Raw genomic sequence first — 27,409 nt, 5'->3', positions numbered from 1 at the left:
CCATTACTAGTACTGGGTTGCTGTGGTTCTTGTTTTAAAATTTAATGTATTTATTTAATTAGTTATTATTATTATTATTACTACGCTGATCAAAATAGTGAAGGCCCCCGGTGACTTACGGCCTCATGTAACACGAGATAGTTCCTGAGTGTCCTTTTTCTTGAGTTAAATAAAAATATTCTTCCTCTCCTTTGATAAAGTATTACATTTAAAGAATGTCTGTGTACCCAGGTGATAGGGAAGACGGACGCACCCCTGTGTCACAGTTCACCAAAGAGGATGGACTTAGAGTGGGTTTGCAGATTGATGCCTGGCAGTGTCCAGGCATAACAAAGAACAACCACAGGCTAGTTCAGGATTAGGGAGGGAATTCCTAAGCCTGGTATCCTTATAATGTAAGGTGTAAGTACAGGAAAGAGTGTGTAAAGATTTTCAGTAGAGGTAGGGGTGGGAAAGTTTAAAAACTCTGACATAATTATTATTATTGTTTTACCGACTCCATTGTTAGACAATCAGAAGGACTGATTTTCTGAGAAATGGGCGACTATAGATCTAAGTATCCAGCTCTTGCAGCAGGCAACTGGGTTGCCTGAGCGTTTTCAGGTGCGCAGTTTTTGTCTGGGGACCCGCTGCTAGTGACCTTGGGTCCGGCCGCTCCCCGAGACACTCTGTCTTTTGCCCTGAGGATACAGAAGAAGCTGGAGCCCCAGGGAGTGTGGAGTCCAAGTTGAGCCGAGGTCACTGCAAGAAGGGAGCTCGGTCTTCGGCCAGGACTGGAGCGGATATTTCGCTCTCCGAAGTTGCCTGTACCACTCGCGAAAGGCGTGGGAGTTAGTGCTTGAAGTTTCGCGGGTGCAGCGCCTGCTTTGGAGCTGCAGAATCCTTGGCCGGGAGCTTTGTACTCTGCTGGGAGAGTGCGCCTTCCTCGGTTGTTGGCTATTGGTTTTAGCTAACGAGCAGTGTCAGCCCTCACTCTTCCTACCCCAAGTCTCGGAGAGCAGGCCTTTTCGCTCAGCGGGTCTGCTTGTTGGCCCTCCCTTCGCTTCTTCCCTTTCAAGAGGTCCCCGCTGTCGCTAAAGGCAGCAGGGCCAGTGTCAGCCGGGTTTGTCTCGACAAGCCAGGAGCCGGGCGCAGTCTCCCGCTCGACCTGAAGGTGGCGACTTAGGCACATAAACAGAGCTCAGCCAAACGGGGAGGTTGGCACCCTCGCGGTTCATCCACGTATCATCCTAGTTTTCCCGCTGCTCTCAAGCGGGCTGAATTGACGGTTATAGGGACTTGAGTTTAGATGAGGAGTTCGGCCAGATTGTCAGAATGCGTGTGTATCTCTCTATGCGTCGATGTGTGCGTGCGTCCCCTCGCTCAGAGGCGGCCAGGGGTGGTGATCTGGTGGAAACCCTCAGCGGGACCCGTTTGGGACGCCGCGAGTCTCCCCAGCATCACCTGAGCGTTCAGGCCGGGCTGAACGGCGGGCTGGGGCTGCAGAAATGCTCTGCAGCCCAAGATGCGGCGATCAGCGCGCAACCCGCAGAGGGATAGAGGGTTTGGTCGCTGCAACCAACGGTAGAAGATTTGCTAATTTCGTTTCAGTGACACCCACAATTTATGAGCAGAGAGATCTGGAAAATAAAGACCGTCGTGCTGTGCCCTTCTCACGGGTGCATGCCCGGTGACCCGAGTGGGAGGGGTCCTTGGGGGTGGGGAAGAGAGGCACAGACAGCGAAAGAATAAACGTGCGACAGTCACAAAGTCTTACCTCCGGGACGAAAGGACACGGTTCCTAGAACTGAGATATCCATAGCCAGTCTGCATCCCAGCTGTTTCTTCCGTAGCCTCTTTCCTGCCTAACACTGCCTTCTGACTAACTTGGACAAGGCTTAGCTGCCCCCCTCCTTTTTTCCTCCTTTTTTTTTTTTTTCCCCTTTCCAGACATTCCCTAAACTCAACCCAGGGCAAATCCAGAAGTCGGTACAGTACAGAGCTTCCATTCAATCGTGTGGGGAAAATCCCGTTTACAGTTTCTTATAGGCAGATGGAAGAAGTAGATGGTTACCGGACTTTGGAGGGGTGCATGGGGCTGGCATGGGGTGTTGGTGGCAGGGAAGCGCGATTTCTCTTAGGTCTTGGTGCTTCAGGTAAGGTTCCCAGATTCCAGCTGCCCTCGTGCTGAGCTGCGGTGGCGGCGGGTGAGAGTGGAGGGCGATCCTCTTCTGACTAGTGGGGAGTGGAGGAGGGTGGAGTGTGTGTGTGTGTGTGTGGGGGGGGGAGGAATGGACCCTGGACAGGCTCCACGGACACATTGTCTTGGTTTGTGTCTGTGCCTAGTCTATGCTGCTGCCTCTGGAGCCTTTTGAGTAGGGTAGTATGCCCTAGGCTTTTTCTCCCTCCCCCACCCCTCCTTTTAAAATGTGTTTAAAAAGAAGTGAATATCTTTCTAAAATAAGTTAAAAATCTTTCTTTGACTTTCCATTTGAGATGTCAAAATGATTAAATAAATGAAACTTTATTTGACCGGGGAGTTTACCCAGAGACTCAACGACATCTCGGGTCTTTGGCCTTATTCTAATTCCACGGTGGTAATTACCCTTCGTTTCTTTAAGTGCAATAGATTTATTGCCTTAGAGACTATGCACAGTTTGATTGAATTATTCATTTTTTTTCTTTGGTGTAGACTGCATCTGGGGACTCTGATGTGACGTGTAGATTTTTTTTTCAGGAACAAAGGGAATGTGGAAATGAAAGAGAGAGGGAGAGAGAGGCTGGCAGATGTAATGAGACGCGGTGAAGGTGTACGCAGACTGGCACTCCCACTCCTCCCTTCTGCTCTCACTGCAGCCCTGGGTAACTCGCAGGCTAACACAAACAGCTTTTCTCCCGCAGCCTGCCCTCTGTCACTGTAAGTACATCAGCCTTCTCTTATCAGCATGCAGATTCCAGCCACGCACTCCCCTCGCTCGGCTTTGCACCTTAGACAGCAGAAGCACATTTAAAAATTAACTTTCCTAAGCCAGGAAAGCCATGTCTGTAAAACTTATTTTTGATTTATCTTTATTTTTCTCTGAAAAAAGTTCATGCATTCTTACCACTTTCCCCCACCTCCTTTGTGACGGTGCTGTTGCTACTGTTGCCACCGCTGTGGTCTTCCCAACAGGACTACGCGCAGATTCAAATGAAATTTCATGTTATTGTCTAGCCACTTAAAGTCCAGGGAAAATGCCTTGTCCTTTTATATAACATGATGTCTTAAAGAACACAGAGCATTATTCACAGTTTGTTTTCTGCTTTTGTTGTGGAAACACGAGTTCCGACCTCTTTGAGGTAGAGTCCCAAGGGCACTGTTATTTGGGAGTTTGGGTTATTTGGTTACACCAAACTTAAATGAAGTGCAGGGGGCTACCGAGGTGCTGTTATGTGTGTTATCCCTGTTTCAGAAAACCAATTGCTAAAACTTTTCTCCGTGCTTTAATTAAAGTTTTCAATTCTTCCTTTTGGGGTTTTTATACTGTTTCACTTATTCTTCGTTTCAGTAAAGTTCTCATTCCCCGTGTTTTGGAAGTAAAGACATTTATATTTGTCCTATTTATACAGTAGCCGTAAAGCCCTTCATGAAAGAAGTTAGCGACCTTAAGATGTAGCTCCGAATTGTTCGCCCGGCTGGTGTAAAGAGACTTCCACAGCGAGAATTCGAGGTTTTAACAGTCGTTATGATTTTTTGCGTGGGTGCTTTAAATATTAACTTCTTTAGCAGAATTCAGTGCGTTGCCCTTCCCAAGTTCAGGCGGACCTTTCTCCAGGAACTGCCCACGCTTTGCCTTTGCGGGTTCGCGCCTCTTCTCTGGAGGTGCGAGGCCAAACTTAGCAAAGCCGTGTTGCCTTAGCTGGTTGCTGTGCGCAGGGACACCGGGACTGCACCGAGGCAGCGAGAGCTGCGGCAGGTAAGTTAGCCTCCACGGGTTACCCCCCCCCTTCCCCTCCCTTGTTCCCCTAGCTCAGCGCCCAGGGTTCTCGCGCGCGCTGCGGAGCTCCGACCCCCAGGGCAAGTGAGCCTGAGTGCGAGTGCGCCAAGATCTGGTCGAAAGGTGCTTGGGTGTCCTACTTTGCCTATGGGACTTGTTGGAGCCCGCAGGCCAGTGCGGACCAGGTGGAGAGCCCGGCACTTCAACCCGCTGGAGCGCTTTCCGCTCGCCCCCAGCGCTGTACAGTCGTGCTGGAGGCTTGAAAGGAAACCCTTAGGGTGCACCCCCCCCCCCCCCCGCCCCCAGGGCCACGTGTCATCCCATGCATAGCCTGAAGGGCAGCACGGAGCCCCCAAACTTTAGTTTTTTAGCTTTAGGGATCAATGTTGTGACCAGCTTCGGGTTTCCGCCTTATCAATATACTTTAGTTATCAGTTTATTAGGTAAAATCTAAAGAGAGTTCCTGCCGCTCCTAGCCGGAAGGTCCACCGCGGCCCAGTTAGGGCCTTGGACTCCGGAGATCTTGGTAATGTCGCCTTTCTCCACTTTCTGCCTCCCGCCAGTGGCCTGCATCTGGTTGGCGGGGTCAGTCGAACCCACCAGATCTCCAAATGCTGTGTAATTTTAAAGAGAGAGAGATGCGCTGGTGCTTGAAAAGCCAGACTTGTCGCAGCAACTCTGAGGGACCCAGTCACATCCCAGCGTTTCCGTCCGGATATTTTACCTCCCTCGGTGGCTCCTCCATGAGGATTCAGGCTTTGGGACTGAAACTACCCCCTCATCTCTCTGCCCCAGCTCTGCAGACATTTAGGACAGGTCATTCGATTTTGACCTCTTTAGGCTTTGGGGAGATTTTTCTTTTTCTTTTTCTTTCTTTCTTTCTCTCTCTCTCTCTCTCTCTTTTTTTTTTTTTTTGCCCCTATGGTTGAGTTCTGGGGCAGGCGGCTAAGTAGTGTGAGACTCTGGAACACAGCGCTGGGCCTGGCTTCTCTCATTTACAAAATCAAAACAAAAAAAAAAAAAACAAACCCTAGGAAAGATTTGGCCCATGTCTAGGCTAGAGGCACTGGTCTAGGTTTGTCCCTTGGGCCTTGCAGGTCAAGGGGCAGGCCTAGTAGTTCTGGGAACCACAGGGTGGGAGGAACTGCCTGCAAGGTGCTAGGCATCCTCTTTAATGGCCTCTAGGCTCTGGCTCCTGGAGGTAGACTTTCTAGTCCTGAAAGTCACAGTGGGCTATGGGAACACAAAATTTCTTGTTGGAGACTAGTAGTCTTTTCAGCCCACAGTCATCAAGACATTTTTAACTCATAGTCCCCAAACTCCCAGTTCTCAAACATCTTATTTCCTATTGGGATAGAAGCATCTGGCTATTCCTTCTGTCCCACTGATCTAAGAAGCTCATCCTTACCCTTGTTTCTTTTTCCTCTCTTGTCTTGAGTTCATATGAAACCAAACATAAAATATACTTTAAGAAGCCAATATATGACTGACATCTCAGCTCATTCCATTTTCTGTGTTTGGTTACTCTCTCCATTTTTTAAAAAGTTAATGCAATGAAGGTGAGGCTCTCTCCCCTTTATCATTTTAATCAATTAGTGGGAAATCTTATTCAAAATCTTGGCAACTTAAGATTGCCTTGAATTTTCTTAGTCATAATTCCTGTCCCATCTCTCCTGGTGCATATTTCTTCCACAAAGTTCCTGTTTATGAAGTGTCTCAAAGTGGTCATCTCGTATCAGTTGCTATATAGTAAGGATTTCTTTTCTTCCACAGATGTCTGCAGTAGTTATGTGGGTATGTCAGAACCTCTCTTCCAGCTTTTAATTTTGATGTAATTTTGACTCTCCACTAACTTCAGTTTCTGAAATCTAGTCTGTTTTTTGGGCCTGGGTTAAGGCAGGTCAACTTCACCTGGTGCATTCTGCCTCCAGAGAACACTGTGTCTACTGCTGTCAGAGCTGGTTTTCTCATCTATCTCTTTTACTCTGCATCTCTACTAACTGACACTAAGATTATTCCTTCCCCTCTCGGTCCCTCAGCTTGTGTGCACTAAGATAAATTTCCAGGTCTCTGCTCCTTTAGGCCATTCTGTACCCTTGCAAATCTTTTATCTACCTTACACTGGCATCAAAGAGAATCTTCAATTTATGTGGGTTTTTGGGGGGTGACTTTTATTATATAATTTCCTATATCTTACATGCATTTTTACATGCTGTTCAGGGTGACAGAAACTCTTTTCCTCTTCTACAACTTCCAAGCCACCCTCTTGAAATTGTAGCTCTAGATCTTTTCCTCTACAAAGTTGAGGTTATACATATATATCATTCACCCATTTTCACACATCACAAACTTATTCAGATAATAAATGTGGAATTATTTTATTTACTGCTGTAAAGGTATAATTTTTCTTTGGTAGTCTGTACGTGTCTTGTTATTTCTAACCATTTTAACCCATAAACTCCATACTCACATGGTCTCCAGAACATGCCACCTACATATATTAGAGATCTCCTATGTCAATTGCTTTTTCTTCTTTTCCTCCGATTCCTCCTCTTCCTTCTTTTAAAATAAAATTCTCTTCCCCCATTTACTGAGATTCTATTAACTGGTGTGTTTTCATTATTTCTGGTTCCTGCCTCTCTTTTTAAATCTCTCTTTGACCACTTCCTTTTTCATTTTCTTTCATCCTTCTTATTATTTATCCTAATATTCACCCATCATTCCCTCTTCCTGGTCTGCTTCAGCCCTAGTCCTTCCCTTTCTCACTCTATCTCCTGTGACTCACTTTTGTGGTCCACTTGTGTATCTCAGTACTTACTAATATTCAGCCCATTCCTCCGCTGTCACATAACTTTTTCAAAACACAAATTAGCACCCCTACATTTTCCTTTCCCACTTGCCTTCTTCCTTTTCTCCAGTTTGCTTTCTTCCTCTGCAGTAGTCTACCTTTGCCCCACTGCAGTTTGCCTTCCTCTTGACTCCTCCTCCCAGCAGCCCCAGCCCTAAGAGTCCCCCTTTGATCCCTTACTCCTCACCCAGTCTCTCTCCCATCTAATACTTGTCTCTATTCTCCTCTGACCCCAACTCTCTTCTTTGTCCCCTTCCAATTCTCTCCCAGTAGTTGCTTCACTCTTTCTTCCCAGGCGCTTTCTCCAATTTCAACCTCCGCTCACGCCGATCTCTGCCCTCTCCGGTTCTCTCTTGCCTTTGCCTCCCGCTCTTCCCTCCTTCTTCTTCCTCCGGCCCTCCCCCTCCCTCCCAGCTTCCCAGCCTGGCTCGCTGCCTCCCTCGCCTCTTGTCTCATCTTGCCTGTGTTGTCTGGGAGGGGAGCCCTGCCTCCTCTCCCTCGCTCAGATCAATGCCCTGGCCACTCACTTTCTGATGTTGCACGACGGGAAATGCTTTGAATACTTACGACATGGCCGCTCACACTGATTGCCAAGATTGACAGCACTAACCATCGCCTTCACTTGTTTCAAGGGGGAAGCCCCTAGTCACCCCGCTCTGCGCGCACCTCCTGGCACCCCGGCGGCAAACTTCTGCGGGTCAGCGCTCCCCCCGCCCGGGGCGGGACACCCCCGCAGACTTGAGTTAACGGGTTGTGCCGGCCGCAGCGCTGGGGGGTTCTGCTCCCTTGCTCCCCGGGCTATGCTAATTGACCTAGCATCGACTCCCCTTCCTTAATTTTTTTTTTTTTTTATTTGTATCTTTCCCTTTTTCTTTAATGCCGTTTACTCCCGCGGCGCAGCGCACAAGGAGCCCTCCCGTGCGGTACCATCCTGGAGCCCGCCCAGGTAACCGGGACGGAGCGAGCGATCTAGAGAGCGAGGGAGGCAGAGCGTGAGCGCGAGGCCCGTTTGTGAGCTACCTGTTGGGGAGTCGGAGGGGGCAGGGGGCAGACGCCCCGGGTCGGGCCGCCGGCCCCCGGTGCCTTCCGCTTCTGCCCTTCCGGGCCGCTTCGGGGTTAGTTTCCCGGAGCTGGGACTGAGGGGCTGGGGTAGGGCAGGCGGAGGGACTCGAGCTGAGCGCGCGGAGCCTTGCGAGGGCGCGGGTTGCCGGAGAGGCGGCTGCCCAGCCCGGGCGGGTTTCCGTACTTGGCTGGGGAGGGGAGAGGGGAGGAGGAGCGGGAGGAGGGCGCTCCGCGGGGCCGACGCAGAGGGGGGAGTAGAGGCTGAGAAAGGGGCCCGAGCGTCTGCCGCTCGCTGGTGGACGCGCGGATCCCCAGGATGCGTCCCCCTCTCGGAGAGTTGTGCCTTGTTCCGGAGGCGGTGACAGATCTGCGTGGCGGGCTTCTGGTTTTCTTGCCACCCCCCACCCCCAAAATCCACTCCGAGAAAACACATGTTGTAGCTGTAGATAACTGTGCGTAGGACACTAAGGCAAAAAGGGCAGGGAAGAGAGAGACAGACAACGCAACCTTTGACAACAGAAAGCTGTTATCGCCATCCTAAGTATTCGTCCGGAAATCTGTCCGCCCTCTCGGCCCACCTTATTCCTCCTCCTCCGCCTCCCCGTATAGATGTTCTAATCTGTGTAACTGGGAGTGATATGAAAAAGAAGTCAGGTGGCTTAGAGAATGAATTTGTAAGTCTCCGTGAAGTTTGAGGTAGGTATTTCATTGAAGTTTGCGCAACTGTGTGATAGAGGAAGCTTATGTGCCTGCGTGTGTAGTTCTCTCTCTCTCTCTCTCTCTCTCTCTCTCTCTCTCTCCTGTGTAAGCAAATGCGTGTGTGCTCTGAGGGTTCAGATGGGACCGCTGGGTGGTAATGCCCCCTGCACCCACAAGAGGGCAGCATCCTGAGGGCTTTGTGAGCGCTGTTCTATCTCGTTATCGCTGCAGGCTTGGGTTTAGAGAAAGTTATACTGAAAGTTTCAAACTGATATCACATCTTATTTCATGATATTAAAAAAAAGACATAAAGAAGGAAGGAAGGGAGGGAAGGTGGAGGGAGGGAGGAAGGGAGGAAGGAAGGAAGGAAAAAGGAGAAGTGAAGAAAGAAGATAAAGAGAGAGAATAAAAGAGAAAAGCAGGCGACCAGCCTACCCGGGGAGAGTCCTAGTCACACCAAGACTAGGGGGAGGGCTGTTTTAATTGTGGGTTTGGCCGACTGACGACTGGAGTGCCCTCCGCGGCTGTCTTAGTTGTAGCCGGAGGTCATGTAAATCGACCTTAAAAGAATGCATAAGCCATAAATTAAAATAAACCCTCACCCAAGGGCTGATCCATAAGTAGACAATATCCAACCTGGACAAAACGAACTTTCCTTTACAAGCCGACTTAAACCGCATCCCCCCAAAGAATAGAGACTAAATGCAAAGTAAGTTTCCCAGCGAATATTTTGTTTTCTTGAAAAGTGTTGTGTTGATCCGCCGTGTTGACTGACTGCGACACCGCAGTTTTCCGGAGCGCTTCAGTGTTAGCCAGGCTCGGTCGGGGTGCGGGAGGTCGGGAGGACCAGTTGGGTCTCTGGGTTTCTTAACGTCCTCCCCACCCCACCCCCCATTTTGGTTTGAAAACTTTGGCTATTTGTGGGGTTGACGCTGGCCGAGGGCGGGCGAGAGTCGAGGATCTCCGCGGCGCTCTCCTACGGGGTGAAGTTCAGCGCGAGGAGTTCATAAAGAAAACCCGGATCGCTAGAAAACCTGGCCGCTCCCTTCTCCCACCCTCACCCCACCTCCGCTCCGCCGCAACTTTCTCGGGACCCTGCGCGAGTCGCCTCCAGTTCCCTCCGCTCTCGCCCTTCCTCCCCCTCCCCCATTTTTGGAAGGTGACTTTTTACGATCTTTTTAGGAATAAACAAACCGAACTCCAAGACAATCCGAAACCCAAGTGCTAATCTGTGGTCCTCTTTGCTAGGGACTCTAGGGCAGCAGTGCTGGGCCGGCGGGGGCGTGTGTGACGGGCCGCCCAGCCCTGCGCGGTGCGGGCTCGGCCTCGGAGTCCGCCGGCCCGGTGCACGGTCGCCGGCTCGTACCTTCCCCGCCCCGCGCTCTCCCACCGCGGGTCCCTGAGCCCTGCCGGCGCCCTCCGTCCTCCTCGGCGCCCTGCCCAGGCCCTGCCGCAGGCAGTCCTCTCCGCGGACCGGCCGAGATCCGCGGCTCTGAGGCTCGGCCCAGGCCCGGGGGCGGTGCTGCCACCCGCCCGGGGTCCAGCCCGAGCTTGGTTACTCCCGGGGGAGCTGCTTTCTTCCCTCTCCCTTAAAGGGCCCGTCAGAGGAGGGAAGGGGCTTGTGCTAAGGCTGCTGGGTTTGTGCTCTGGCTCCGGGAGGAGCGGCCCGCGGCTGCAGAGGCTAGATTAGCTCCGTTTCCCGGGCGCTCTGCGGAGCTTTCAGATAAAAAGAGAATTGGTGTGTTCCGAGCAGATAAAAGGTGGTTGTTGCCTGCGTGTTTTGAGTTTTATTTAAGCTCTCTTAGGCTGACCAAGTTTGAAAAGGTTTGTTTGTATGAATTACCAGATATTGAGTGCTGCCCCTATTTGGGGACTAAAAATAAGTCTTCGACTGTGCTGGCGGGGCTGGGCTGTTAGCGAGATGGGCTGTCCCCGGCTGCTTCTGTGTGTATGACCTCCTCTGAGGGCCGTGCTTGAAGTTTAGGTCTCGAGATGGCCCGAAGCCGGGGCTGCGGCGAACTGGGCTGGGCTCGGGACCTCCAGCTGCACTGTCAATGGGGCTCTCGGATGACGTCCCTGTCCGGGGCGCTGGACCCCGGCGCGTACTCGGCGGCCAGGCTTTTGGCCCTGGCGGGGTGGCCCAGACAACAGCCCAGTGGAGTCGGGATGTGAGCGTGCCCTTCTCCCCCGCCTCCCCAGGGTCTCCTGTCTTCTGCCCTTTATAGTCACATGCCCAGGTTTTCCCCCCGGTCCCAAGGAGAACAGATACAGCCCCGCCCAGTCTATTTCTAGGAGGTGGGTTTGGTGAATAAAAAGGTCAAGTGGTCGGGTCCGCAAGCTGGTCCATGGAGAGGGGGGACAGGACGGACACCTGGCCAGGACCGCCCCGCCTGTCCCCCCCACTCCGGGCCAGTCCGCCCGCCCACAGCTGGCCTCCCCAGGCCACATTTTTGCGCTAAGTTCGAGAGGCTATGGGAAAAGCAATCCTGGACCGGCCAAGAGCCGGCGAAGCTGATCCCGCGATGGCATTTTGTTTTGAACAGTTGCTGGGGTTGACGTTTCCTCATAAGGTAAGGTGTCACTGGACGGTCGCCTGCCCAAATGCCACAAGTATAATTAGCTTGCCCACTCAGCACCTCCTCCCTGAGGCCCATAGGCACGGGCTTGGCGGAACTGGTCCACTCTAATATGTTCCGGGCTACAGGATTCCCGAGGAAAGACCAAATCTAGCAGCACAGCCCTGGAAGGCCCTGGCACCAGGGAAGACTGTGACAGTGTAGTCATGTCTTTGATTTCTCTCCTCTTTTTCTCCCCTATCTCCTCCTGTTTCCTCTCTTTCTTTTTCAGTTGGGGGTGGGGGGATTGCTGTTAGAGGGGTAAATGGGATGCCAGCAGCAGGCTACAGACTGAATGAGAAAAGGAGATGCAGAGTAAGATCTGGCAGTATGCATCTTTTCCATAACTCTTCCATGGGGGAGGTCTGCTAGTGCCCCTCTATGCTGCACTAGTCCTGTAGGACCAGCCCAGGCTTGACATTGTATCTTGGCTTGGGTAGGGGCTTTAGGCTTCTAGTTTGGACTCTTCACATGTCTGTGTGCTTCCTCCTACTCCCACGCTAGAGGTCTGAGAGTTTTCTGTGCCCAGATTGCAGCTTCTGTTTTCCCCCTTCAGGCCTAGCCGCTTGGGGTTGCTAGTGTTCACTGTGGGGCAAGCCTGGAAAGATCTGCTGGCTCTTCCTGTATCACTCTTGTTCAGCCTGGGATTCTTAGGAGCAGTGCCTTGTTGTCTCTGTACCCAGAAGTGCTTGAACTTCCTACCTAGCTTCCCAGACCCCAGCCTCAGGTCAGCTGTAGCCTATACTCTCTAGTGGAGACCAGATTTCTATAACCATGAACATGACCTTGCCTCTTTCACCCTGTGCAGTAACTGTGGAATTCAACCCTCAACATTAGATACTTTCACTAGTCTCCTTCCTCCCCTTGCTCCTGTGCCACTCAGTTATGTCTGATACTTACTAGAAAATTCTCTTTATTTTAAAACAAACAAGCAAACATCCTAAATCTTGCACAAGTTTAGTGGGATAGTGTTACCTTTTCTATGGAAGCAAGAGGGCACCTGTCTGGTGGGAGGTGGGGGACACAGTTTATTTGGTTGTGTTTGCTTTTTATTGAACCAGTGAAGTATTTCATTTTCTTTTGGTAGAGGAAAACTTATGACTGAATTTTTAAAAATTCTACCAGATCAGAAATGAATTATCTATATACTTAGAGAATATCTTCCGGAATACACACATGTGAGCACATGGATAATAGGCCAAGTGACATGTAGATTTTTTTTCTCCTACATTTTTGAAAACCTCATAAATAAAGAGGGGCTATTCCTATTCTAAAACAAGACCAAGAACAACAAGACCAAGAACAACAATAAACAACCAAAAGAAAAAAACAAACAAACAACCTTCAGACTCCGAAATCAAGCAAGTATGCACCACATATATTAGATCTAGTTTATGACCAAAGGCAGTAAGAAACCAGGATCTAGACAAGTGATAGGTCATTAATTCCTTAGGCAAACTGACATCCCCTGTCACTTTTCTCATGTACCACCAACACCTCCTTTCTTCTCTGCTTTCCCACCATTTTCCTTTACTTATAGTGGCAAAACTATATATTTTTTATTTATAATTTATCCTGCTTATTGTTCTTAGTTTATGTTTTAGAAGTAATGAAAAGGAACTTTCTCTTAGATTGTATGTTTTTTTTTTTTAAAGAAGAAATATTTATAAGTTTATTATTATGGAACATGATACAAATTCCTACAATACTATATTGTATAACTACAACACTCAGCATTATACTATAAAGATAAGTATAGAATATATTAAATAATAAAGTAGTATCTATATCTATACCTTCAGCTGATTCTATTCTATAATGAACTTACTAACTGAATACCTTGAAGAGGTGACATTCAGTAGGAATATTATGCTGTCTGTTGGATATTTTTTCTTTAGGAGCAGAAAGCAACAGAGTTTTTTTTTTTTTTAAGTAAGGATACATTTAAAATATATTAACATACTTAGCAAATCCTTCTTTTATAGAGTCAAAGTATATTACTTTAAATACATATATGATATATTTTGGTGTCATTATTGAGATTTTAATGTCTGTTTCTATTTGACTTTTAGGAATTATTGGGTGGTGACCCCTAATGAAATTGCTGTATCTTGTATTGAAGAAATTAGTGATGTTTTAAATAATTTCCTTTCAATTAATATAATAGGTACTGGAATAAATGAATTTTCCTTCTAACAAGGTTTAATATACATTGGCTTTAACCCTTTCAATATTTCCTGTACTTTCCAGTTTTGTTAGATTATATATCTAAGTTTGAAATAATTCTCTTGTGAGACAATTGCTACACACTTTTTTACTATTTACAAACAGCATTATATAAAAGAGTAGTGTGGTACAACTAAAACTTTGATCCAAGAGCTATTTGTTTAAATATAGTTTAGGGGTGCATATATATCAGTTGATGTTTTTGAAGTCAAGTGAAACATTCCATCCAGCTAATGTGTCTGAGAGTCCCATATCAGGCACAGACAGGTACTAGAAATGATAAAACACAGATAACATACAGCAAGATGATTTGCAGATGGGGCGTATTATCTGCTGTTATGAAGTTAGTTGGGTCATATTCCTGTTTTTTTTTAAATAAAATTAATCTAGGTTATTTCAGAATTATCAGGTTATGTGGGTATGTGAGAACAGATTTTATTATAGGAATCTGCTAATAAGTGAACAAATACTCATTGCCTTTTAGAGGAAGATATGGACTGTCTTTGCATTTGAATTGCTTATTGTTTAAGAAATATGGCTTTCTCCTATTATTTGTTTTCCTAAAAAAGAATTTAATATATTGAACATCCTATGTTTTCATCCTAGCTCCACATTTTTCTACTGATTAGACTATGTTCTGAATCTTAACATACTCAGGTTAAAAAAAAAAAGCTGGCGTTCTGATATACCTATGGAAAGCAATTTTTATTACATGTAAGTGCATTTTAAATATATAGCATATCCTTTTTGCCTGATATTCTTCAACTGTGATCTGAGAACTAATGTTTTGGTAAGAGTTATATCAGAAACTTTCATCATCCTCTCATTATATATTCTTTATCCATTTATAGGAAGGGTGTTTTTACTTTTCTTGTTCTGTGGAAGAGGGTAAAAGCTTTTTAGGTAATTATTTTGTTTAGACATTTAGTCAAACTGGAAATAATTTATTTTGTGTTATGGTTTTCTATAGAGCTTTTCAAGTTTGAAGTATCCATTGTCATAATTTGGATAACAATATCAATTGAAGAATATGGGTAGAGGTTGTAAGATGGACTATCATTTAAATCTACTACCGACTCTCTCACATCCAAAAAAGGGTACCGGTCTGTTTTTCCTCAAATCTGTGGTAGTCTCAAAAAAGGGAACATGAAATCCTAAAACCTCAGAGAAGCAGTATCAATTCAGTTCTTAACTGTAAATCCTTCATATCGTTGCTCAAAATATCCAACTTTACACCAATATTAGCCATTCTTTTTATAGTGACACCATGCTTAGTAAAAAACTTCTAAGCACTGAGGTCAGGTGTTGAGATTGGATTCTAGTTTATTTTTTATGAATCAGATAAAGATTTCTGTGCATGAGACCATATGTGAAGATGAGAGAACAAGAACATTTCCATATCAAAGGCAATATATCTGAGGCTGCCTGGTAATTAAAATGCAGTGGTTTGGACTCTGTGCACTAGCACTTAAGCAGAGCATCGCCGGGACCTTGTGCATCATGCAGGCGGTTGCCTCTTGCATACTTCTTGAAATACACTTATAATTTTGTACAAACATTTATGCCAGTCCACACTTTTCTGTAGATAATTTGTATTTCATCCAAACCATTCAAAGTAGAAGTTATTTTCTGAGCTACCCCCTCATTATGGCTTTTGTGCATCAACTATTTTTATTCTAGTTGTTTGTATTTCCTTTTACCAGAAGGATGCCTTGTTTATATTCAGAATCTCTTCTTGCTCCTTTAAGACCCCTTATGTATTACTCGTATTTTACTATTCACTCAAAAAACTTTCATCTTTAGGAATAATGTGAATTATTTTCTGAGGTTAATTGTGGGTGCTGTTATCTATTATAAACTAATAAAATACATTTAAAAATCAAATGTCCAGTTATTTCTACTTTATAATACTGATATGTTTAGTAATCCTGCCTAACCTGCACAGTATATAATATGGAAAAAACTCCTTTTTGAAATGTTTAAAGAATTCCGTAATGTTCTTCTTTATCTTTTAATGGTATGAAAATGTGTAGTGGCATTCTCTTTGTACTACTTCAACTGAAAAACAATCATTTGAAGCTATAGAAATCTTTATATTTATCTAGAGAGTTATCTTTTTGCATTTATAGGGAGTTGTTTGGCTTTATTTATAAAGAACTGGGTTAATACCTTAACCTGTAATTATTTGGGGATTGAATAGTGAAATTAGACAAATCTAACAATTGGTAGTCCAATATTGTATATATTTCAGAACATTTTGCATCTTTGGTAACTAGCTTGAATTTGCTGCTCTGTAATTTTCTAGATTTTCTATTTCCCTCTTTTTCTCTACGAACGGTCTATGCTGGCACATGTAACAAGGAGCTCACTGGTATATTTTATTTACTAAGCTCCCCTGGTTTATAAAGCTTTTTAAAGATTTCTTTGGATTGAAGCACCTTGTACTGAAGAAGCCTAATGTAATACTGTGGAATTCTGTAACAGTTTTTGTGTTTTAAACTGTTTTGAATCAAAATGACTTAAGCATATTGATTTGGTGCTCTTCAATGCTGACCTGTATAAATAAGCTTAGTAAATATAAGGGAAATTCAAATTACATTATGTGATATACATATTAGCATCTATGCAAATATTCTATATTCTCTCATTTCATGTTTTCCCTTGATCTCTTTCTTTTCTAAAAATCTCACAAGATAACCCTTTACATGATATATTATCCTTACTGCCTTCAATAATTTGTTGTTTCTAGGCATCTTAAAGAGATGAATTGAATTGTCTATCTTAATATATCCATTCAAATGCAAAAAGGGACTTTAGTGCTATTTGTGATTTTGACTTCACTGAGCACAATCTCTTCTCTTCTTTGAAAAGTAGTTCTTTAAAAGTAGACAAAGAAAATTAAAGATGCTTTACTTTCCACGACTACACAAGCACAATATGTGGAAAAAGAAAATGTAACAGGTTTTTTCTTTTTCTTTCTTTCTTTCTTTCTTTCTTTCTTTCTTTCTTTCTTTCTTCTTCTTCTTCTTCTTCTTCTTTTTTTTTTTTATAAGGAGCATAGATTTCAAATGGAACTCATTCTGAGACATGGTTGCAAATGTTTCCTTTCATACTTTAGAAACAGATCATTGGGTAACATGATTGAGCACTTACTAAGTTCTAGGCACCCTGAAGAGCATTTTTGAAGTCACAAGTCTATTTTTTAAGGATTTTCCTTTCTTTTAAAGATTTTTGATATTTGGTAGGTGGGGAAACTTAGCTGCAGTTGTCATGGTGCTAAGAAGGTCATTGGTAGACTGGAGAAGAATGCTTCTAACTAGGAGAGAATAATTCATCATTCTTTCTTGGGAAAGAATATCAAAGACCAGCAGTGTTGTTGTGTTGTTTTTTTCCTCAGAAATAATCTCTAGCTATCTCGGAGGGCATTGAACTTCTTCTATTTAGAAGTCAGCCACCCCATCCACCTCCCAAATATATCCATGGTGTAATCCCTAACCCTCCATTTCTTCATCTTTAAAATGGGAGTAATAATAATATCTACGTCATAGGATTGTTTTGAGGTTTAAATGAGATAAATGAATGTAAAGCACTAAGCTCAGGGCTTGGTATAAAATAAATATTTAATATCTGTTGAAATTACTGTTGAAGTGGTACTGTGTTTATCATTATACAGATCTGGCTTCCCATTTCAACTTCCCTATGTACTCGCTATGAAATCTTTGGTGAATTACATCGGTTGTTTCTTTTATTTTTATATGAAACACAGACAATATGTATTCCTTCCTTTCTCCTTGAATTTGCTGCTCTGTAATCTGCAATTCTCCTAGAAAGGAGTACTCATTAGTAATCTGGCATACTTGGGATAAATGCAGAATTTGGATGCCCAGCTCTCAAATTTGAGAAAATTCCAATTCTAAGGACTCTTAAGAGATTTTGAAAGGTGATTTCATCCATCATCCCGCATCCTCTGAGGGTATATGGATCACCCGTTCTCCATTCTGATCAGTTAAGAAGCTCTCTTTATTTTGAAGGCCTGCAAAGAATGGGATTTTATAATCTCCTTTGTTCATGTACTTCAGTGATTAACACCAGGAAGTTCTTTGTGTCAAATATACACATCTTACTCTGCTTTCTTTTGGATTCATTTAAAGAAAAAAAAAAGGAAACCTTTATTCTTTATTGAATGATAGACCTACATGTGAGGAAACCAATATTAAACTTTGAATTTTTATTTCTTGTATCTTTCCTTTGGAGTCTTTTTTCCGAAATTAATTGTATGACCTTGGAAAAGTTATGAAACCTCTTTAAGTCTTGATTGCAATAGAACTTACCAGGTGATAGGGTTACTGGGAAGATTCAGTTTGAAGATACTGTGCACAGAAGTTCATAGAACAGTTCTGGACAATGGTATTAGGGTTACTTGACAATAATTATGTGATCAATAGAACTTTGTCATGAGAGGCTAATTTTTAATTCTCTTACATTTTATAGAACTCAGTTTTCAAAGTGCTTTCTGGTTCGTTGCCTCATTCAATAAAAGGTATGCAGGGTAGATAACCTTACCAGTCATACTGTCTAACTTCCTACTTGATATAAATAAATGTTTCAATTGGGTTTTGCTTCAGGGTACTATTCACTACAAACAAAGCTTGTGTGTCATAAATTAGGGCTGGCTTCTTTGCCCTTCTTCTTTCTTTTTTTCCCAGTCTCTTCTGTGTAATGTCAATGTTCATTTATTTTATTTTCATACTTATTTCCAGAGCCAAACGAATGCTGCATTTCCCATATACCAATGTATAAATGAATAATATTTTGCTGATCAGAAGCATTAAATATTAGTTATATATTCTGATTTTCTAAAAATTAGAAAATGATTTACATAATAAGTTTGGCTAGTTTTATAGGCAGCTCTCTCTTAAAATATGGAGTTCACCAGGGAAGATTAATGAAAGGATCTTTGGCTGGGAAAAGGTGGGAAACTCTTGATTATATGATTTCAAAGATGAAAATGCAATGAGGAGGTATGAATATAGGTAATTCTATGCAGTGTACTAGTTGTTATAATGGAGAAAAGTGTAAGAGCAGAAGTACCTATGGATAGGAAAGCTTCTAGTAGGAGGTAGCCTTTGAGCTGTGATTTAAAGGATGATTAAGAATAGGTTATTTGACGTAACATCCTGAGGATCATTGGACACGTGAGAAAAATTTGATACTATTGATTATTCTATAGTTCTGACATTCAAAATCTCATATTTGTGTCTTTGTGACTCCTAGAAAGGCCATGTCTGATCATGAATGTATTGTAGCTTTATGCCAGCAGCTTAACTGCTACACTTCTCTTTCTTAGCTCAGTTTTGTGGTCAGGAACATTATGAGTACATTTTAAGGTAGAGGAATTTTTCACATTACTGCTTTTCTTCACTTCAACTAAGTATTAAAATTAAGGCTAGTGGCTTATTAATGTATGAATGGGTGATCAGTACTATGAATTAATAAGATCTTATATTTTCACTGTAAAAAACTTTCTTTCTTTCTTTTTTTCCAGTTGGCAAGCATGGTCTTCAAAAAAGGCCAGTATCTGGAAATTTTTAGATCTGTGTGTTATTTCTGAGTTTTCTTTATTTGTTACAGGTCTTTGGACTTCACATTTGTAATTAAGTTTTTCTAACTGTAGAGCTGGCATGCTCCTAACTTCTTTTTTATTGAGGGATAAGATGAACATAAAATAACCCTTAGGCTGATTCAAAATTTTTGGATGAAATAGAAATTATTATTTCACAATGATGATAATGAAACAGTAGCAAGAGCAGTAGGAGCAGCAACAGCCCCTCTCTGCTTTTGATCACTCTCAAATAGGGATGCTAAATCCACCCTCTTCAGTTTTCTGATTTGGGTTCTTATGTTTTCTAATGACTTTTTGAATACCTTTTCTCCGAGTCCACAAGCCTTCTTTGTTGATTTGGCTTGGAAGTTTTCTGGTGTTTAATGACTTATTTATTCAAATTAAACACACCTATTGAGATTTTGGAGCTTACATGACTGTGACATAATCACTTTCTGAAAAGGGCTTGGTGGTCACATAGGCTGGAGAAGTTGTGGCTCTGGTTTTTAAGGTCCTAACCTATTATTTTCCTTACCACTGCTTTGGCAGGCTGGACAGTTGCAGTGTTGATCCATGACATGAAAAATATGATGAAATCTCTCCATTAAAAAGAAAGGCTCTGAGGCTAGGAAGGAAGAAAAAAGATACAAAAGTTCTATAGAACAGTTTAAAAACATAACCTATTAGTCATATTGAATTAGTTATGATGCTTTAAAGAAGTTCCCTTTAGAACTCTCAGCTGAGTTCTTTAATAAGAAGCAGCCCCCCCAAAAAAGAAAATAAAAATTGAAATCATAAAGCAACTGAACAAAGCTTAACTAACTTGGAACACAGGATATTAGTTAACTGAATCTCAGGAATGTTTATTACTCTTGAGTCCGAAGATTCAAATATATACTGGAGAAAAATTGGACTTCTAAAAATTTCTTAGCTGTTGTTCTTTCCTACTATAAAGATTGAATTGAAAATAGATATATTGAAGTTTAAAGAAGAATTTAAATATTGGAACAATTAAAATTGTAGTATTTAATTTTTAATATAATATTCTGAGACATCATTAAAAGAAAATTTCAGCTTTTCTTAGGTTAGACCCCTTAAACTTTTACAGACAACAGTTCTAGAGAAGGCCTCCACTTGTACTTTCGTATAGGTCTTTGTGATTTACTGGTATGCTAAGGTAGGGTCATGTACACTGAATTTAAATTGTAGCATTTTGTAAGAGACTTATTTTCTCTGAGGTGAATATATATATAACAGTCTAAATTAGGTGGGACTAGTGAACTTGGGCGTTCTTAATTCTTATTTATGGCATGGCAGGGAAAGAATGAAAAATAGCTTAGCTTTTAATTATGACACCTTGGGACCTTTTCCAAAGAGCTCATCATAATTAGCCATGTCTTAGTTGTGTAGTTTTGTGTTTAATTTCTTCTTTATGTCCACATGGAAAACTCATTAAAGTTACCAAGAGCTATTTGAAAAAAAAGTATTCGGAAAAGTATGCCCCTGTATATTGTATGCTAATTTTTTCTTCTGAATTTTCTTAGCACTGCTTTTACATCTTTGGGTTATTTTCTTCTTTCTTTCTGATTGGCATGTACACTATTTTCTATTATCAATATACCAAATAAATAGGACATTTGGACCAATGTCCTTTAAATTTATTTAGGGTATGATTATATATTCTTCATTTTTGCTTACTTAACAAATTTACATCTGATATAACATAAAAACACAAATATAATTTTAGTAAATTTAGTAAGGGGGCATTAAATTATTTGATTACCCTAAATTGTTTCAAAGCCTCTGTTAAATAAGTATATTGCTAATTTATCTTAAAACTAAATATGGTTGATTATTAATATAATGTTCATTTGAATATCTTCCCTGCTTGATTACAGTGAACATAGCATTTTCAGTATCTGAGGTAAAAGGAGCAGAATTTAGGATGCTTAGAGAAGGAAATAGAGATGTTAGGTGATTTGGATAGCCCATGGGTAATCTGAGAGTATTGTTGCTAAAGGTGAGGCTGGAAGAATTTCTCTGGCAAGATAATTTTAAGGTTTACTTGGGAGAACTGACTATAATAGAATTCTGTAATAGGATAGAATAGGAAGTCTTCAACTTTTTGGACAGAACAGACCAGCAGCAAAATATTTATGAGCATGCACCCTAATACATGTGCATATTTGTTTAAAATTATATACATTGGCTAGTGTGCTAATGTATTCTGTAAAACAGTCATAAATTGATATTAAAGAGAAAAAGATACAGATAAAATAAATAAGATTTTAAAACTAACTGTGGTTCCCCCAAACCCTATAATTTAACATTCTTTGTTATTTTAAAAAGTCAGTTTAACACTTCGTGATGAAAAGATTTATTAGTTTGGTTCTAGGTTCAGTTTACTTTACTACATGGTTTTAATGCTGCCATAGCTTAAAATTATACCTCAAAAAGAAAAATAGATCCAAATGGAAGAAGTACATCATTATTTGCACTTACTAAATTGTGTTACTAATTTATTAATCCTATAGACAAAATATGCAAAAATTTGTTAAAAATTTCCCTGATGGCAATCAGCTGTTTCTGGCAATGAAGTTGAAGATATAGCATTTTAATATTTTTAATAAATGGACTCAAAACCCATTGAAACTCTTTGGAACATCATTAAACAGGTTGGAATATTCTGTTGCCAATTTTAAAATTGAAAACAGATGAGAGTTTTAGTAGATGATAGACATAGAATTTTTGGTAAGAAAATCACACTATGATGGAATCGTTTCCAAACATATGTTTTCAAAATACTTTTTCATAGCACAAATCTGTTTTGAAAAGCATTTACTTTCTCATTTAATAAAATGTCACCTTTACTTTGAAGAGACAGATTAAGTTGTTTGTTGGTTTCTATGTATTTAAGTATCTAGTAGGCTGGCTAGTTAGCTACTTGGTAATGCATACTTGCAGCTACTTGTTTCACAAAAGGTCAGCGTATTTCATATGCTAGTTTTTGTTGTTGTTCCCAATCCTTAAGTTTGGAAACTTCTCCATGAGATAAGCAGTAGAACCTCTGGGTGGTGCAAACAAACCTCGTGGTTATTTCCCATTTCATTTCAAATCTTTGTAAAGCTTTTATTATGCTTTACAGGTCTTATTTTTAAAAAAGTAATTGCATCATCATTGCAGTACTTGGCTTCAACACTGTGTTCCAGTTGCTTGGTTGTGAACGATGTAGTTAGTGAAATCCATGGTGCTTGCTATCTCCATCATTTTATGCCTATTTTGCCCCAACCCCCATCCCTTTAGTCCAGCTAGGGTAACCATTTTATCAGTGGTTACACTTAACCAATTTTACCTAAAAATTATTTTTATTTAGAAAAGTAACACTGTTGAGATTGTCTTCTTTCGTACTTTATTATAGTGACTCACTCAGAAGTAGCACTTCACTTATCAAATATCATAAACTGAGGCATGTTAAGAATGTATACATTCATTTATCTGAAAAAGAGGCATCCTACATGACATGTTTCTTTTTCATATCTTCAGCCACGTTTTCTAGGCAACTTCCAGTGCTGTGGTGTTTGTTGTACAATCCCAGAAGACACTATTCACATTTCATTCTAGGTAAATGATTACCCCGAGCTGTGCACTGTGATAGCTCTGATTTTTTTTAAGCAAGGGAGTTTATTTAATTTGTTGCCATCTTGTTTTCTGTGTATTATTTTAGCCGTTTTAATAGCAGCAAGGAGAACAAGTGCTTTTTTAATAGTGTGGCTTTTTGTCTTTTCTAATTAAGGAACTTCAGAAGAGGTTTCGTGTGTGTGTGTGTGTGCGCGCACGCTTTCCTTTTAAAAAATATTTAAAATTAATATATAAAATATTATGTGTTTCAGGGGTACAGGTCTGTGATTCCTCAGTCTTATGCAACACCCAGCACTCACCACAACACATATCTTCCCCAATGTCCATAACCAGCCACCACCTCACCCCACCTGGCAACCCTCAGTTTGCTTCCTAAGAGTAAGAGTCTCTTACGGTTTGTCTCCCTCTCTGGTTTCATCTTGTTTCATAGACACATGATTGGATAAAGAAGATGGGGTATATATATACACAATGCAATATCACGTAGCCATCAAAACTAATGAAATCTTGCATGTGCAGTGACATGGATGGAACTAGAGGGTATTATGTAAGTGAAATAAGTAGGCATTTAACATTAAGTTTTGTGAAATTTTGTAAAATAAAGGATTCAGTATTATATGATTTTAAACATTATTGGAAAAATTGTAGCCATTACAAAAATTTATATCTGTATGCTTAGCTTTTACATATCTTACTGATTATAATGGCTTCATATTCTTATTATTTAATATGTCAAAGTCCAAGAGGATAAGGTACACTGTTAGGTAATACTAGATAGCTTGTAATGTGGTCACTAAAGGGCTGCTATTACAGTACAAGAGTTAGTTTAGTCTTAGTATTATTGTCATGAAGGCCTATATTGTTCATATTATCCTCATACTATAGTCTCTTATGAAGGATCTTTTTAAACCACTCGAACATTTGTTCAAGGTTACTTTAGTCAAAAACTAGATATTATTGTCTATAATATCTATTATATCCATAATGATCCACTCCTCTCTCTTTCTTCTAGTATAGGACGTGACACATTAATGTTTGAAATATAGAGCCAGGGTGTTAATTTGTTATTTAAATTTAAGTAAGGATTAATTTTTCTTACTTTTAAAAAAGTACATACACATCAGTAAATATATAGTGTACTCTTAGGATGTGTGAGCTCATTTTGGATTCCAGTGAAATAAAAAAGTAAATGGGAGAGACGGATATGGGTATGATGAGTCAAAGAGGAAAGGCATGGTTTCCAGAGAACACTCTCCTGGGATAGAATCCCTGTGAAGCATGTAGCCAACCTCTGGAAAACCCCTAAGTGGGGCTACAGATTTATCAGCATTGAGGTTCAGAAAATGGTAGTGTGGCATTTTCACAATACTCTAATATGAGAGAGGGACAGACTTAAGCCATCTCTTAATTTTTTAAATTTAAGTTCAATTTCATTAAAATACTGTATTATCAGTTTCACAGGTAGAATTTAGTGATTCATCATTTGCATACAACACTTTGTGCTCATTACTTCCTGTGCCCTCCTAAATGCCCATGGCCAGTTACCCCATCCTCCACCCACCTCCCTTCCAGCAACCTTGGTTTGTTTCCTGTAGTTAAGAGTCTTTGATGGTTTGCTTCCCTCTCTGTTTTTGTCTTATTTTTTCTTCCCTTCCTTTATATTCATTTGTTTCTTAAATTCCACGTATGAGTGAAATCATATGATATTTGTCTTTCTCTGACTGACTTATTTCGCTTAGCATAATACCCTCTAGTTCTATTTGCATCATTGCAAATAGCAAATAGCATTCTTTTTATTGGTCGAGTAATATTCCATTGAATACCATATCTTCTTTATTCACCTGTCAATGGATATTTTGATGTAAGCCATCTTTTATTCTTCAAGGCAAAACAATTTGAGTCATTTGTTAGCAGGAAGGGGTCAGTGAGATTCCATAGTTAAGGTGTTTATCATGTTGCAGGAAAGAAAACTAAGTGGAGGATCACTATTTCCCCAAATGCCCGAGGCCCTTTGTTGCTTCCTTACTCAGCTTCCTTGGATTTAGATACAATTAAAGCAGAATATTGGGAAGGAAAAAAGGAAGCAATGAGGGGTGGCTATAGGCTAGCATTGTTTTTGGCTCTCTCTTGTTTTCTCTTTTCTCTCACTTGATATACTTGTTGGGCAGTGTAGTTTAATGGCAGCCGAGTTTGGGAGGTTCAACTCTGCCAATAAACTTTGGGTGACTTTGGCTAAGTCACTTCTTTATAGGAATTAGTTTCTTCATGGGTAGAATGGGAAGTTTGATGATCTCCAAAGAAATTTCAGCTCTGACATCCTGTTTATATTGTTTTAGGATAGAGCTCTGAGCTGCCTCTTCCCAAAGAACTTTCGATGAAATTCCCTGCTCTGTATGTCAGTCTCAAGGCACCATGTCCATTCTGCCATCTAAAGTGATAAATGGCTAAGAATTTAACTGAATAAATGAATTTATGCTGGTAGACACATGAGCAAAAGCTGTGTAACATTTCTAGCTTTTTCCCTCCACTCTCCCAGACAATTTTGATAGAGTGCATTTCCACAGTGTGATCTTAGACAGTGCCCTTGCTTTCTAACCTAAGTGGCTAATGAGAACTCTAGGAAGGAAGTTTTAGCATCTGAAGGATTGTGTCTGTGAAGGAGGTTGGGCTGGATGAGATAGGCAGGGCACTGGGACACAGCCATCAATTAATTACATATGTTTGGCGAGGCTTGAAGCAGTGGCCAGTGCCAGGTTTTTGAGTATGGTTTCTCTCACCAACAGAGTTGGCTGTCTTTGAAGTCTGTTAGTTAACCTCTTCCAGAATCTTAAAGTACAACTAGCACTCAAGAGGAGAAGTATAAAGGAAATTCTAGGAACAAGAATACACCTGCCCCTAATTTTCAGTCAGAACTGAATTCTCCTCTTACAACATTTTTTTGAAGCATCTAATAGGTGAACAGATTTCAGATTTTCCTGTTTTCTTTTCAGTACCTATTCACTGCCATGGATAGAGGCAATACTGAGTAATGAAATAGATGCATATCACCAAACATATATTAGGCAATTGCCATATTCCAGGAGTATTTTTGGATGCTTTCATAAGATAGAGGTAATAGCCCGCATCATAGTTTTTGAGGGGTATCAATATACAAAATACAGTTGGAAGAGTGCCTGACTTGTTGTAAGCTCTCATTAAATATTAGTGATTATTATTTTATTATTTCATTTACATAACAACTCTAGGCAGTAGATGTAATTACCCTTATTTTATACACAGAGAAAATAAGGTTTGGAGAGAGAAGAGGACTTGCTCAAGGTCATATACATTTTAAGTGGCAGAAACATAATCTAAACTCAGATTGGCTTGAAGTTCCACACTATTTCTGCTATATAATATAGCTGCTTGTTAGAGGCAAGAAAGTCATGAGATTTCCCACAGATAATCTACAAACTAGATAATCAGGATAATCATGAGCTAAAGTATTCTTATGTGATGTTGAATTTCAGTAGGTTCAGTTTTAAGGCCATCCTTGGTTTTCATGGCCTGTTGTTAATTAAAATTTCTGTTGTATCAGAACTGTATCCTCTCTTTGCATAGTTCTGATCTCATCTTCACATAGTTCAGATGTCATGGTTTGATCTCAATTACTATAAAACCTTCCAGAGTGAGGACCTGGCTCCAGAATGTATTAGTCTCAGTTAACACGGTATAGTGCAAAGTGAGGACTGCCTATATTTCTATCAGCTTCACATTCACATACAGAAGTTCTCAAATTCAAGAGGATTTCTTGAACTGGTCCTTTGTTCTAGTTAGATGGTTGTTTCCATTTGATGACCTATTATCTTTTGTGTTGTTTTGCTTATAAAGTTCTGTTCCTGCTAAGGGAGAGCACTGTGTTGCATAAGTAAGGTCTTTGAAGATCACTGATGATTGGCTCTTGGCTTATAAGCAAGCATACCACCTTTATTGTGTGCAGCAATAGATCTCTCTCTGCACTTAGAAACCCTTGTTTGCTTTGCCCTTTTTTTAAAAAAAAATTTTTCCATTACGTTTTTTTTCCTTTCCTTTTTTTTTTTTTCTCCCCTCCGTGAACATGGGATGTGTTTCCTTTCATTTATATCTTCTTCAATTTCTTTTGGCAGTGTTTTGCAATTTTCATTATATAAGTACTTCACCTTTTTGATTAAGTGAATTCTTAAGAATTTAATTTTTTGATGCTGTAGTAAGTGGAATTCTTTTCTCTTTTTTAGTGTGCGGGGTTTTACCCCACATTTACTTACTTATTAATTTAATTTAATTTAATTTTTTCCGTGTTCCAAGATTCATTGTTTATGCATCACACCCAGTACTCGATACAGCACTTGCCCTCCGTGATACCCATCACCAGGCTCACCCATTCCTCTACTCCCCTCCTCTCCACAACCCTCAGTTTGTTTCTGGTTCCACAGTCTCTCATGCTTAATTACATGTTTAAGCTTCTTTCTGAGTTGATGTGTTTCTATCTGTTCTAGCAATGTAAAAGAAGGCCCGTGAGGCCAGTTATCTCTCAGTTGGTGTTTTATATATTTGCAGTAGGCAGTGAAAGCCATCAAGTAAGAACTATGTCTATTTAAATTTCTTTTTAGATAAAGATGCTTAAATTCTTTTAAAGCACTTAAGGATTTCAACCTGAAGACAGATGCTTGGGTTGCATAGATGTCAATTTTAGGGCAAGATAATATTGAAAAATACTCGTGCTTTGAATTTCCTCCTACCTCCC

The 27,409-nt window shown here is 41.3% G+C and overlaps 1 protein-coding gene across 10 annotated transcripts in view; it reads left to right on the top strand.

Annotated features, from left to right (window-relative positions):
• Positions 1-2,726: 2,726 nt before the first annotated feature.
• SOX6 (SRY-box transcription factor 6) overlaps positions 2,727-27,409 on the top strand; it is a 621,788-nt gene continuing 597,105 nt past the window's right edge. For 2 of the 10 annotated variants that reach the window (XM_059137084.1, XM_059137116.1), the window contains exon 1: positions 2,727-2,896. The gene's annotated coding sequence lies outside the window, so the exon portion shown is untranslated. Of the gene's footprint in view, positions 2,897-7,647; positions 7,751-8,427; positions 8,563-8,946; positions 9,275-10,874; positions 11,136-27,409 lie in introns of those variants that run through there. The other 8 variants (XM_059137075.1, XM_059137102.1, XM_059137093.1 and 5 more) reach the window with 5 other exon arrangements.

This window comes from Mustela lutreola, chromosome 1 (genome assembly GCF_030435805.1).
Source record: "Mustela lutreola isolate mMusLut2 chromosome 1, mMusLut2.pri, whole genome shotgun sequence".
In the NCBI taxonomy this organism is placed as follows: domain Eukaryota; kingdom Metazoa; phylum Chordata; class Mammalia; order Carnivora; family Mustelidae; genus Mustela; species Mustela lutreola.
The sequence above is the reverse complement of the archived record's forward strand: the minus strand, read 5'-3'. Positions and strand labels throughout refer to the sequence as shown.